Source organism: Schistocerca nitens, chromosome 3 (genome assembly GCF_023898315.1).
Source record: "Schistocerca nitens isolate TAMUIC-IGC-003100 chromosome 3, iqSchNite1.1, whole genome shotgun sequence".
NCBI lineage: Eukaryota > Metazoa > Arthropoda > Insecta > Orthoptera > Acrididae > Schistocerca > Schistocerca nitens.
Genome location: NC_064616.1, coordinates 169317086 through 169330896, shown reverse-complemented (window position 1 = coordinate 169330896; position 13811 = coordinate 169317086). Strand labels below are relative to the sequence as shown.

The window sequence follows — 13811 nt, the reverse complement described above, 5'->3', positions numbered from 1 at the left end:
ACGTCACGATGATGCAGAACGTTGCTTCACGCACTGAATATACCAACCCATGACGAAACGTGCCGTTCTTCATCTCCTATATTAAACCTACTTGGTAACGGTCCCAGACTGCTTGGTAAATATTTTGTAAGCCATTTCTTTCGCGAGTAAAATACATTTCTTTACCATTTTTCCGATAAATCTCAGTCTGGCAGTCGTTCCCAAATCGCTAAGGGCGCTTTCAACTACCTAGTTTATTAATACACTTTTTATCTCCTCTGAGGATGACGTACTAAGTTGTACCGAGTGAAGTGATGCATTGGCAAACACTAGGGACTGGCATCTTGGTAGATCAGGCTTCAAATCTCTGTCAGACATTCTCATTTAGGCTTTCTTTTTTTCTGTTGTTCGCCCCCAAATCGCTTGATCCGACTGGTGAACTGTTGCTTTGGAAATCAGAAGAGCAATCTCCTACCCCATTGTTGGCCATTGTAGGCTTGTGCTCAGTCTCTAAAGATCTCGTCGCCTGCGAGATATTAAGCTCTAATAGTTGTTACATATGACTTCTATTCGCTGGGAAGTCCTCAGCACAGTAACAAAGCTGTTCCTATGTTACGTTCGGTGTTAGGGACAACATTACGACCGGAGCACAATCTCAGTTGGAGATGAATCGGTTAAGGAAATTGACTGTGACTTAACGCGAGTAATCATCCAAGAATTCGTCAGTAGCCGACTAGAAAAACAACTAAAAAATGGATTTAAATGCTGCTCCCTACGCTAACTTCGGCCTGGTGTTGATTACGCGTTGACAGTCAGCTTACGAAAGCGCGTAGTTAATTAAACGTCTGCCATTTACGTAGTTACATGGTTGCTTTTAATTCGTTATGGAAATTATGGTCATTACTATAATTTGTAGGCTATCTTATGTTTATTCGCAAGTAAAAATGAAAAACCGTGCAGGAGGATCTTGGAGATACAAAGGCGACAGCATTAATGAAAGAGGTTTTCACGTACTGGGCTACGTGTGGCCAACTGAAAATGATGACTCAACATTTGGCACTGTGCAGACGACGAGGGTAGTTGAAGTGAACAAACCTAGAAAAATCATGGTCCTGGCCGTGAAATGCTAAAATAGCTAAAAAAATAAATCCCAAGATTGAAGCCTTCAAATATGCGACGCAATGGAAGTCTCATAGATTCTTTCTTCTTGAGAGAAATAAGAGGAGGGATTTAGTAGCGTCTCATAAAACTTTCCAAGAAATCCAAGCGTGATTTTCTGGATACAGAGGCGTGAGAAGCTGAACGAGAGGACTTTAATATTTGAACGGTTTATTATAACGCTAGACTTGCTCTTAGGAAATAACGTAAGGCATTCGAGGACATAACAGAACAGTCTCTATCGATTTTGGGAATATATATGCTGAAATTATCTATAATGTGAAATGTAATCATATTCTTTGCAATTATGGTGCACGTAATCCCAAACCCCTCCTGTACTGAGTTTTAAGTACTGTACAAGTTCAGTGTTGGCGAAGAGCTGAAAAAGTAAAATGGCAACGACCATTTCAAGAACTGTCAGAAGCTACCACGGTTAATCAATGAGGACTCGTAGTGTCATGAAACTACAACGCTGCGACCGACTTTCGACACCACGATTAGCGAACAACTATTATAATCTCGGAATCGAGATAAAGCAGGTTAATTTGCTATACAGTTGAGACCGCTCTGATAAATGAAAATAAGAATTGGAACACCGTTCCTGGAAGCCCCTTTTTGTTCAGAGAATTTCTCGCGAGGATTGCGACTTCAGAAATTGTGCTACGATAGATAGAAATAATCCCAATCACTTTGATAACATCTTATGATCTGAACTGCTGTTATAGGACTAATGCCGAACCCAGGTGCATCTGTTGAGACAATGTACTCGCGTTTCCTGCATACTTCAGTAAAATGTGATACCTATCATTTACTCTGTGTGATATTGTGCACAACCAATAAGCATGCAACACGGTACACATGCGTACCTTGCTACTTTTGAGAACGATGCCCCAACAGAATTTCACTGATTCCCAACTCCTTGTAACATAATTTACACCTGTAGTAACATGTCCTTCCCCCATGAACCATGGACCTTGCCGTTGGTGGGGAGGCTTGCGTGCCTCAGCGATACAGATGGCCGTACCGTAGGTGCAACCACAACGGAGGGGTATCTGTTGAGAGGACAGACAAACATTTGGTTCCTGAAGAGGGGCAGCAGCCTTTTCAGTAGTTGCAGGGGCAACAGTCTGGATGATTGACTGATCTGGCCTTGTAAAATTAACCAAAACGGCCTTGCTGTGCTGGTACTGCGAACGGCTGAAAGCAAGGGGAAACTACAGCCGTCATTTTTCCCGAGGACATGCAGCTTTACTGTATGATTAAATGATGGCGTCCTCTTGGGTAAAATATTCCGGAGGTAAAATAGTCCCCCATTCGGATCTCCGGGCGTGGACTACTCAAGAGGACGTCGTTATCAGGAGAAAGAAAACTGGCATTCTACGGATCGGAGCGTGGAATGTCAGATCCCTTAATCGGGCAGGTAGGTTAGAAAATTTAAAAAGGTAAATGGATAGGTTAAAGTTAGATATGGTGGGAATTAGTGAAGTTCGGTGGCAGGAGGAACAAGACTTTTGGTCAGGTGATTACAGGGTTATAAATACAAAATCAAATAGGGGTAATGCAGGAGTAGGTTTAATAATGAATAAAAAAATAGGAGTGCGGGTTAGCTACTACAAACAGCATAGTGACCGCATTATTGTGGCCAAGATAGATACGAAGCCCATGCCTACTACAGTAGTACAAGTTTATATGCCAACTAGCTCTGCAGATGATGAAGAAATTGATGAAATGTATGACGAGATAAAAGAAATTATTCAGGTAGTGAAGGGAGACGAAAATTTAATAGTCATGGGTGACTGGAATTCGTCAGTAGGAAAAGGGAGAGAAGGAAACATAGTAGGTGAATATGGATTGGGGGGAAGAAATGAAAGAGGAAGCCGCCTTGTAGAATTTTGCACAGAGCATAACTTAATCATAGCTAACACTTGGTTCAAGAATCATAAAAGAAGGTTGTATACTTGGAAGAATCCTGGAGATACTAAAAGGTATCAGATAGATTATATAATGGTAAGACAGAGATTTAGGAACCAGGTTTTAAATTGTAAGACATTTCCAGGGGCAGATGTGGATTCTGACCACAACCCATTTGTTATGAACTGCAGATTGAAACTGAAGAAACTGCAAAAAGGTGAGAATTTAAGGAGATGGGACCTGGATAAACTGAAAGAACCAGAGGTTGTAGAGAGTTTCAGGGAGAGCATAAGGGAACAATTGACAGGAATGGGGGAAAGAAATACAGTAGAAGAAGAATGGGTAGCTCTGAGGGATGAAGTAGTGAAGGCAGCAGAGGATCAAGTAGGTAAGAAGACGAGGGCTAATAGAAATCCTTGGGTAACAGAAGAAATATTGAATTTAATTGATGAAAGGAGAAAATATAAAAATGCAGTAAATGAAGCAGGCAAAAGGGAATACAAACGTCTCAAAAATGAGATCGACAGAAAGTGCAAAATGGCTAAGAAGGGATGGCTAGAGGACAAATGTAAGGATGTAGAGGCTTGTCTCACTAGGGGTAAGATAGATACTGCCTACAGGAAAATTAAAGAGACCTTTGGAGAGAAGAAAACCACTTGTATGAATATCAAGAGCTCAAATGGCATCCCAGTTCTAAGCAAAGAAGGGAAGGTAGAAAGGTGGAAGGAGTATATAGAGGGTTTATACAAGGGCGATGTACTTGAGGACAATATTATGGAAATGGAAGAGGATGTAGATGAAGATGAAATGGGAGATAAGATACTGCGTGAAGAGTTTGACAGAGCACTGAAAGACCTGAGTCGAAACAAGGCCCCGGGAGTAGACAACATTCCATTAGAACTACTGATGGCCTTGGGAGAGCCAGTCATGACAAAACTCTACCATCTGGTGAGCAAGATGTATGAGACAGGCGAAATACCCACAGACTTCAAGAAGAATATAATAATTCCAATCCCAAAGAAAGCAGGTGTTGACAGATGTGAAAATTACCCAACTATCAGTTTAATAAGTCACAGCTGCAAAATACTAACGCGAATTCTTTACAGACGAATGGAAAAACTGGTAGAAGCGGACCTCGGGGAAGATCAGTTTGGATTCCGTAGAAATGTTGGAACACGTGAGGCAATACTAACCTTACGACTTATCTTAGAAGAAAGATTAAGAAAAGGCAAACCTACGGTTCTAGCATTTGTAGACTTAGAGAAAGCTTTTGACAACGTTAACTGGAATACTCTCTTTCAAATTCTGAAGGTGGCAGGGGTAAAATACAGGGAGCGAAAGGCTATTTACAATTTGTACAGAAACCAGATGGCAGTTGTAAGAGTCGAGGGGCATGAAAGGGAAGCAGTGGTTGGGATAGGAGTGAGACAGGGTTGTAGCCTCTCCCCGATGTTATTCAATCTGTATATTGAGCAAGCAGTAAAGGAAACAACATAAAAATTCGGAGTAGGTATTAAAATTCATGGAGAAGAAGTAAAAACTTTGAGGTTCGCCGATGACATTGTAATTCTGTCAGAGACAGCAAAGGACTTGGAAGAGCAGTTGAACGGAATGGACAGTGTCTTGAAAGGAGGATATAAGATGAACATCAACAAAAGCAAAACGAGGATAATGGAATGTAGTCAAATTAAATCGGGTGATGCTGAGGGGATTAGATTAGGAAATGAGACACTTAAAGTAGTAATGGAGTTTTGCTATTTAGGGAGTAAAATAACTGATGATGGTCGAAGTAGAGAAGATATAAAATGTAGACTGGCAATGGCAAGGAAATCGTTTCTGAAGAAGAGAAATTTGTTAACATCGAGTATAGATTTAAGTGTCAGGAAGTCGTTTCTGAAAGTATTTGTATGGAGTGTAGCCATGTATGGAAGTAAAACATGGACGATAACCAGTTTGGACAAGAAGAGAATAGAAGCTTTCGAAATGTGGTGCTACAGAAGAATGCTGAAGATAAGGTGGGTAGATCACGTAACTAATGAGGAGGTATTGAATAGGATTGGGGAGAAGAGAAGTTTGTGGCACAACTTGACCAGAAGAAGGGATCGGTTGGTAGGACATGTTTTGAGGCATCAAGGGATCACAAATTTAGCATTGGAGGGCAGCGTGGAGGGTAAAAATCGTAGAGGGAGACCAAGAGATCAATACACTAAGCAGATTCAGAAGGATGTAGGTTGCAGTAGGTACTGGGAGATGAAGAAGCTTGCACAGGATAGAGTAGCATGGAGAGCTGCATCAAACCAGTCTCAGGACTGAAGACCACAACAACAACAACAACAACAACAGTAACATGTCTCACAGACGAAAATGTGAAATAATTTCGTTGTTTGATTCCACATTTAATAGTAGATCTCCTAATAACCGACAGGGTGAGTTAGTCTCTGACTGGAGAAGGGCGAAGGCGTAGTGCTTGAGACAGATGCAGCGGTTGTCATGCGAAACTTCGGCGCGAGTGTGGCAGAGCATTTTTACTAACGTCTACAACGGTTCATCTTTCCCCTCTGCTACAAAGGGACCAAACGTTATGATGGAGCACAGTACAAGCCACGGACAACAGCTGATTGGATTTCAAGCCAGATTGATCATTAACAGACGGGCAAAGTGGCCGGGCGGTTCTATGCGCTTCAGTCTGGAACCGCGCGACCGCTACGGTCGCAGGTTCGAATCCTGCCTCGGGCATGGATGTGTGTTATGTCCTTAGGTTAGTTAGGTTTAAGTAGTTCTAAGTTCTAGGGGACTGATGACCTCAGAAGTTAAGTCCCATAGTGCTCAGAGCCATTTGAACCATTTTTGATCATTAACAGTTGCTGGAAACAAGCTTATCGTCTCCAATATAGGTGGAACGTGAACAATTTTAGGTAAACTTCAGCTTTATGATTATTCAGTAGTAACGCTACGGCCTGGTGTAGCAACTTCCACAAACCTACACGATTCAAATCGCACTCTCAGACACATTTATGGATCTGTCTGTGTTAGCGGCCATAGTGGTTAATAGGCTGCAGAGAGAGAGAGAGAGAGAGAGAGAGAGAGAGAGAGAATTATCAGAGACGGAACCGGCAACGATTACAGGAGTTCGAGTACAGACATAGATTCTCTCGCTCCTACTTCATTAAGTACCTGAACTTTGCATGACTGCTTAAAGGCTATTAAAAGTAAGTTTTTCTTGATAATGGAAACAACCTTTGCCCGAAATATGTATTTTTAAGTTTGTAAATACATTTTTCCTACTCCTAATTTTGTGAACTAAGCTGTTGGTTGGAAAAGGCATATATAAATTTTAGTAATAGATAAACATATTGGGAAGTATAAGTTGGTATACGGAATGGTCAAACTAGGTTGTGGCAGATTATTCGTGCCAGGCGCATATAGACTCCAAAATCATAAGCTTGACTAGAGGAATTAAACCAAAGTGTGATACCGTGTGACATGAAGCCAACACATGCCAGCTTTTTATGTTGTTCTGTCACATATCTGGCAAATCCGCATCACAAATAATGATTTATTTGGAGTTTCAAGAGTTCTGCGGTGCCAGTTTGTTAACCCCAACGGACTTTTTAATCAAATCGTAATAGCACGAATTTTACGCTGTTAACGTGTTCTGTCAGCAAGGTATACTGTACACATGTATTAGGGGGATATTTCTCATTGCCTCTGAACGGCATGCGGTGAGTTTTTTGAAAGCTTAACGCAATGAACTCCTACAAACCTGTCAATTAACTCCCATACAAATAAATCTGCAGCAATTTTGCCCGATCATTGTCTGTCTAACGCCTTGTCCCTTTCTAAGCATGTGGGCGAAAGTGACATCACAAAGACGTCTGAACCCATTTCACGATTCCCTTTATTGTATAGTGTTTCCCTATCCTGGTTTTTGCAGAGGCCGACTGCTCCTCATTGTCTCACAGTTAAACAACGTCTAGTTAGATAAAGCTACGGAACTAGATTTACACGATCACAGGAAAATCGTGTGCACGTCGCTCAATCTCCTATTAGGTTAAAGTGACACCGAGGCGACAAGAATAAGCGTTTGGCCATAGGTGTAAAAAGACACTATTACCAGGGTAAAAGGCGGATCCTGCGTCATTACGGAACAGTGAATTTACTGAGGCTGTGTTCGACCAAAGTGTCACCTGCCAGATTTCATACCACCGCACGATGCTAATCGCATAGAATTTGGCCGTTACATGAGCGTTCGCGGAAAGAACAGTTCTTGTTTAATAATGACGAAAGTCGAACACTTACTGGAAACAGTCACATCCGTTAAATACCTGGGAATATTCGTACGAAGCTGTTTAGAGTGAAATGACCACAAACAACCAATGATAGGAAAGGCACAGTACAGGCAGGAAATGTAGAGCATCCTCGAAGAAGGTAGCTTTACAAAGCCCTTGTTCGTCCGACAGTAGTGTTGCTCTTTAGGCTGGGCACCTTACCAGATAAAGTTATTAGGAAATGCGAGATGTGAAGATCTAAAGGAGAGCATCGCGTTTTGCCTCAGGTTAGTTTAGCGAACGCAAAAGCATCACGGAGATACTCATCAAATGATGTATAGATGCAGACTGAAAATTTATACAAAGGCAGAGATTCGAACCCAGGCCTCCTGCCCACTCGGCAGATGCGCTGACCACTACGCCACGATGGCACAGCGGTATGGCACAACTGCAGGGACTACCCTCCTGCGCCTCCCTCCTCAGTCCAAATTCCTATTCACGCCTCAGCCCACTTAATATTGCCCCCAAACTCTAACGGTGTTGCAGAGGCTCTCGAACTGTATTGGAATAGCACCTCAGCATCGAATCGTTTCATTAAAGTACCTGTGCTTGGGTTTCAGGCGGGATCCCCCATTTCATTCGAAGCTGATGCGCTATTCCTTTACAAAAAATACCACAATAACATACATTATTAAGCTATGTACACAAATATACACAGTATTTAGCTACATTTGGTTTTACACTACAATGCAGCTAAACTGGAGGGTAAAACCAAGTGTAGCTGAATACTGTGTATATTTGTGTACATAGCTTAATAATGTACGTTATAGGAAAATATCTGATGTGGATACCACAAGACAGTGCATCCCCAGCACTTGGTGTACAACATAATGTTCTTGTAATACCTCCATCCGTCCGCAGCTCGTGGTCGTGCGGTAGCGTTCTCGCTTCCCGCGCCCGGGTTCCCGGGTTCGATTCCCGGCGGGGTCAGGGATTTTCTCTGCCTCGTGATGACTGGGTGTTGTGTGATGTCCTTAGGTTAGTTAGATTTAAGTAGTTCTAAGTTCTAGGGGACTGATGACCATAGATGTTACGTCCCATAGTGCTCAGAGCCAATACCTCCATCCGATGATGAGCCTGCAGTGGCTCGAAAACATGTTCATGGCTGAATAAATCGTACGCCAATTTAAACCACAGTGACAGATCGTCATCCACAATGGATATACTGACAAAAAAATTGGTTTTGGTTAACTGCATAACGAAGAAAAAACTTGAAGAAACAAGAGGAACAAAGTAATAATACATTTTCTTGTTGTTGTCTTCAATTCGAAGACTGATTTGATAAAATACTCAATCCAAGACTATCCTACAGAAGTCTCTTTATCTTGCAGAAGCGTCCGATCCCACGCGTCGGCTTTGACCCGTGACGTAAGTGTGTTGTCGTGTGTGACGTCATGACGGCGCGGAGTTTGGTTTGAGTGTGGCTGTCTCCAGTTCTGTTTTATCTTATTTTATTTACTTTTCTGATCTGTTAGTTCTATCTCGTGAGATTTTTTTAAATTTAAAAACACTTATTACTTATTTTAATTATCTGTTTCCTCCAATTTCTGTTTTAGTTTATTATGTTTATCTTTCTGATCTGTTCGTTCTATCCCGTGAGATTTTTTTAAAAAAGACAAAAAACACTAATCAGCTACTGAAGCATCTTTATCTTCTATGGGTTGCAGAGGTTACGACCCCTGGGGAGGTGTGTGGGTATTCATGCATGGCTGTCTTCACTTACACGTAGTAGCTACGCAAGGCGTCTAAATTTGTTTATATTTAGTTTGCCCCCACCCAAAACACCCCATTTCCCGCGCTTGTCCCGTTAGTGTCATTAGGCTTCTTGCGGAAAGTGTGTGTGTTTGTTTTTGTTTCCGCCATATTTGTGACGTCATGGGTCAAAGCAGACGGGCGGGATCGGACGCTTCCGTATTTCCCTACTACATCCTACATCCATGTGAACCCGCTTACCCTTCTTAACGCCGGCCGGGGTGGCCGAGCGGTTCTAGGCGCATCAGTCTGGAACTGCGCGACCGCTACGGCCGCAGGTTCGAACCCTGCCTCGGGCATGGATGTGTACGATGTCCTTAGGTTAGTTAGGTTTAAGCAGTTCTAAGTTCTAGGGGACTGATGACATCAGCTGTTAAGTCCCATAGTGCTCAGAGCAATTTGAACCAACCCTTCTTAACGTTCTTGGAGATGTGGCTCTTCTAATGCAACTAATAAATACATAATAAATACAGACTTGTACTGCAATTATTACGTAACGCAATTATTGTATACAAACACATATCATAGGCCACTGAAGATGCTTCACAAATACCAAGAAGCGAAACTCGCATGGTCTTTTATTTAATTGCATTAGACGAACCACATCTCCAAGAATACAGAAGCAACTACGTAACGATGGAAAACATAAAAAATGACGACTACTTACTCTGTTTAAGTCTTGGTCTCCATTTACAATTTTTACCTCCACTACCCCTTCCATGACCAAATTGACTGTCCCAGCAAGTGTGCTACTACTTTTAGTCAGACTGTGCTATACATTTATTTTCTCTCCAATTAAATTCAGCACCCCCTGATAATTTTTCGATTTACGCATTTTATGTACAACATTATTCTATAGCACCACATTTCAAAAGATTACAGTCTCTTCTTGTCTGTACTGTTTATCGTCTATGTTTCACTTCCGTACAACGCTACAGTCCAGACAAATAGCTTCAGAAAAGTTTTCGTAACACTTAAACCTATTCAATGTTATCAAAGGTGTATTTTTCAGAAACGCTTTTCTTGCTAACGCCAGTATGCATTTTGTACCCACTGTAACTCGACTATCGTCAGTTATCTTTCTGCCCAAACAGCAGAACTCATTGCTACCTTTGGTGTCTCATATTCTAATTTAATTTCCTTGGCTCGCCTGATTTAATCCGGCTACAATGCATTATACTTGTTTTAATTTTGTAGGCATTCGTCTTGTACCTTCTTTTCAAGACACAATTCACTGCGTTCGACTGATCTTCCAAGTCCTGTGCCTTCTCTAAACCAGCTACGATGATACCAGTGAACAATGATTTTATTTCTCCTCCTTGAACTTTCATTACTTTTACAAATAACTCCACATGGAATAAGAAGAGAAAAATTATGCTATCCATAATAGTAGTGTATGTAGTTATGTCCTCGGCTGTTTCCTACCAGACAGCAAGAAACCATCATGACGCAATATAACACACACTTTTGAGCTTCCCTAGCGTGGCAGAGCAGTCAGCCTCCCGGAATGGCGGGCTAGGAAGATCGGGCGATTTCCCCCCCTCTGCTCCAAGGTCACACTCAAGGCGGGAAAACCGAGCCCTCCCTCAGAATGCCGGGCGCTCCACCACGTGGCCCCCTGGGCCCGGTACGTTCGTCAACTTATTTATTTGTAAATTTCCTACCTCTCTGTTAATTTTCAGTTGATACCGCACAGTGAAATTCAGTCACTGAATTACGTTCTACACCACCCCAAGCTAACGCAGAGAAAGAGAGAATCGTTAGGTGTATTCAGTAGCTTATTAGCGAAATGTGTAGCGCAGCTCTCAGTGCGAAACAATTCATATCCAGAGTGACAAGATGTGTCAATGAACTCGTCCTGCATCGCGTGACACGAGTCTGCTTACGTGCGCGGAAAACGCCACACTCCGCAAGATTCGACGTAGACTTACTGCAATCAATGGTGGAGACTGTACGAATGTGGCTAGTGTTCGCGAATAATGCTTAATTTTCAATAGCATGAGAATGAATTCTCAAGACGACTTCGACTGGGAATAGTTGATCATCACACCTAATGCCCATCGTATTTCACCTCTTTTCTAAAGGTACAGGAACACCTTTCTAAAACACTATTGTCGATGAAGACATCCGAAATGTTGCGTTGCGCTATAGATGACTTGCAGTAATACGCCCTACCTCTGAACTGCGCCTACAGGCGTCCCTGAAAATGCAAAACCAGTAACACAAAACACTACAACGAACAAATCTGTAATTGCTCGAAGTCCAAAATGTCCTACAAGTTTTTATGTACGAAGGAGACACTGATTTCTGTAAAGGGTGCTTCTCAGCTGTGAGCTAGGGCGTATCGAGCAATAAGAAGCATAAAGTTTTCAGTCATTGCCATTTACGCAAAAGAGTGATGAAACGCTGACATGCAATTCAATGTTACAGATCGGTAACACTAATCCGCTAATTAATTACAATTACATAGGAAGGGGATGTGAAACAGAAAATGAATTAACATGGAGCACTGTTAGAAGTAAATCAATGAGACTACGGAGTAAGTATGACACAGCAAAATATGCTCAGATTTTTCTACACACCCTCATCCCTGCTCTTTATTGGAGAAATCATCTTCACAGTACTGCAACAACAGAGAGCATAATTTTTGTCGAGTACGCAGAGGAACACAACGTGATAACAACCATACAAGCATGAAAGACAGTTTAAGAAAAATGGTTCAAATGGCTCTGAGCACTATGGGACGTAACATCTGAGGTCATCAGTCCCCTAGAATTTAGAACTACTTAAACCTAACTAACCTAAGGATATCACACACATCCATGCCCGAGGCAGGATTCGAACCTGCGACCGTAGCGGTCGCGCGGTTCCAGACGGTTTAAGAGTTTGTGTTTTAATTCCCGAGTACAAAGGGGACAATGTTCATAAAACGCCTGTACGGCAGCCGGTTTCCCGTAAAACTTCCTTCTGTTTCTTATGAGCAACAGATTCTAAAGGCAACTGACATCTGAAAGACATTAAGCTCCATAGAACAGTAACTTACGTGCTGGTAACAGAAATACACGAGTAATAACGGAATCACATGAACCCGGCTTGCAAATAATCTCATCTCTGAAACACCTCTTCTTGTTCTAGACTGTTCTGTATGCAGAAACTCTTCACAATAAGACTTTAGAGCCAGATTTAATTCAAAAAAGTATCATATACAAGTTGAAAAGATTTATGTTTTGATAATGAGGTGGAAAATTTGCGTTCATCTCACCGCGGAGGTGATGCTTCATATTCACATATATTTTCCATATGATCCTGTACACTGTGAGTAAATGCGAAGTGAAAGATTCCGACATGTTATGGCTTCCAGACTCGTGTAAAATCTATGTAAATTTAAAAATGGAGCTTCATATTCAATTATCCTTTTCTGGAAAAGAATGAAGGTTAGCACTTTCCAAGTAAGACACTAAAGGGAGAACCAGGACGGCAGCCAATTATCGCAAAGTTAATTAATTCGTCAGAAAGGCAGGGGGCGACAAGTTATGTCGAAAACAACTGATAGCGGATGTCAGCTGGTAGGAAGCAGCAACGACGATGCAACAGGTGCGTGTTCGCGTGGCGGCGGCGCTACACAATTCAACATCGTGCACCACTCTCCTCGTTCGTTTGTTCACCACACAAGTTTCAGTCCAGAGTTGGAAGAGGGCAGGTGTGTAGGTGAGGGTCTACCGTTATACTGCCGAGAGAGCTTCACCGCTTCCGCTGCGTCATCTCTCGTTGCTAGTTTATGACCACAGCACAACGGACTAAAGGCTAGGTAGGCGGGGTCAGGTGAGAAAACAGTATAGAATATTTCCTCAGTCGGAATGAAACTGCGCTGGGCTTGAAACTGAGGCGGAAGCAATGAATAATCTTAAAACTCACCGACGAAGCCAGATTCCATCTCGTGGGACGATTTCTCTCGTGGAATGCTCCGGAGACGCCCCGAAGCTTGACAGGAGGAGTTGCACACACACTAAAACACACACACGATCACACACACAAGGATTACGGTGGCGACTACGAACGCGCCCGTATTTCGAGAAGCCGTCGCCACAACGCACGCGCACAGACTGATAGGCGTGCCGTGGCGCGGCGCCGGCATAGCGGCGGCTTCCCCCTCCACCGGTCAACAATGGCCACGTGACCGCGGGCGCCAAATTAGAACCACCTGTAAGTCCCATTCAATCTTCAGTTGTTGCCACGGGGGTGAAAGCCATATGGGGAAGAGGCAACAAGCCAGGTAGTTCCTTCCAGACCACTAGGGGCGTTATGGGTCAAACGAAGCTGCAATTGACCAATGATAACTGTCCAATGGGGGTTTTTGATATTATATGGTCTTGCTCTGTACTGAAGTCAACGGTTACAGTCGTCTTTGTATATGTTCGTATTTACATACTACTCATCTTCATTATAAACTTCATAAAGTTCACTGTGGAACTGAAGAGATTTCCTGCAGAAAAAATGTCCGCAATTAATCTTATGGTAAGACATTTAATTTTCAGTAAATAATCTCGTAGCCAATAAATGACATGTATTCTCTTCTGTCGTGAATGAAGCTGTGTGATTTCTGTTTGTTTACTTAAATAACTTTGATACGTCAGTAGTAGATTTATTTGATGAAGAATTTTATGTTTTTCAGAATATTCAACA

At 42.3% G+C, this 13811-nt stretch overlaps 1 long non-coding RNA gene across 1 annotated transcript in view; it reads right to left on the bottom strand.

Annotated features, from left to right (window-relative positions):
* LOC126248113 (uncharacterized) overlaps nucleotides 1-13209 on the bottom strand; it is a 261418-nt gene extending 248209 nt beyond the window's left edge. Inside the window, exon 1 of the long non-coding RNA XR_007545419.1 lies at nucleotides 13044-13209. This is a non-coding gene — a long non-coding RNA (uncharacterized LOC126248113). The remainder of the gene's footprint in view (nucleotides 1-13043) is intronic.
* Nucleotides 13210-13811: the final 602 nt, after the last annotated feature.